Below are 1,039 nucleotides of genomic sequence, written 5' to 3' on the forward strand. Positions count from 1 at the left end.
CCATTACAGGAGACATTAACATGGACGCGTTATCCATTCCAAAATCTAAAGATTACCAAACCTTAGAAAAACGCTATGTTTCAATGTACTACAATCTCTCCATCTCCATCAATTAATTAATGTACCGACTAGAGCAGGTTTTCTCAAACTTTCGGCTCCACAAACTCCTGTTAAAATTCCCTAGTACTAACATAATAAATAACATAAAATAAAATAAAAATAAAATAAAAATAAAAAAGCCATTTATTTCTTACAGAAGTACTAGTTTACAAGGTTTGGTTAAGTTGAGTTTAGTTTAATTGTGTTAGTATCAAAAAGTAGATGATTATTATTTAATAGTTAGTGCTTTTAAGTATTTTTTTTTTTTTAATATTATATTGCAACTATTCTGTAGGAACCCCTCTGCGGGTAAAGGCCTCCTCCAAATTGTGCCAGTTTTCTCTGGATTGCGCTATTTGTATCCAGAAAAAATAAAAATACTGACAATATACAAACAAAACATAACAGAACAGAAAAAGAGAAAACAGTAAAATCGCCGAAAAAAAATGGCGAATAGATTTAATAAATACTTCATAATTGTCGGCAGATGTACACATGACGTCATCGAGCCGGCACCGTTCTAACACAGTAGATATAACAAGCAGTATAATAACTCGGCCGTATTTTTGAAATAAATACCTACAGCCGCGCGCTCCGTAAACATGTGATAGGGCTGCCCGCCTCCAGCATTTTAATTATATTTGCCAACTTTGTGTTTCCATTAAGTTTTGTGATTGTAAGTATACTTTATTTTAAATAAACAAATAAAATACTTTGTAAATTGTAGTAAAATAGGAAGTGATTAATAAAATGTGTGTTGTTTTTTGATTGGTAAATTTAAATAAGGCTGATACTGATCAATGATCTTGAAGGACCTTCATATATTTATTTTGGTGATGTCATCTAGGTATTACCACCACACTAGGTGACCAAATAATAAAAAACCGGTCAAGTGCGTGTCGGGCCACGCGCAGTGTAGGGTTCCGTAGATTATGTTAGC

Source organism: Bicyclus anynana, chromosome 27 (genome assembly GCF_947172395.1).
Source record: "Bicyclus anynana chromosome 27, ilBicAnyn1.1, whole genome shotgun sequence".
NCBI classification, from domain to species: domain Eukaryota; kingdom Metazoa; phylum Arthropoda; class Insecta; order Lepidoptera; family Nymphalidae; genus Bicyclus; species Bicyclus anynana.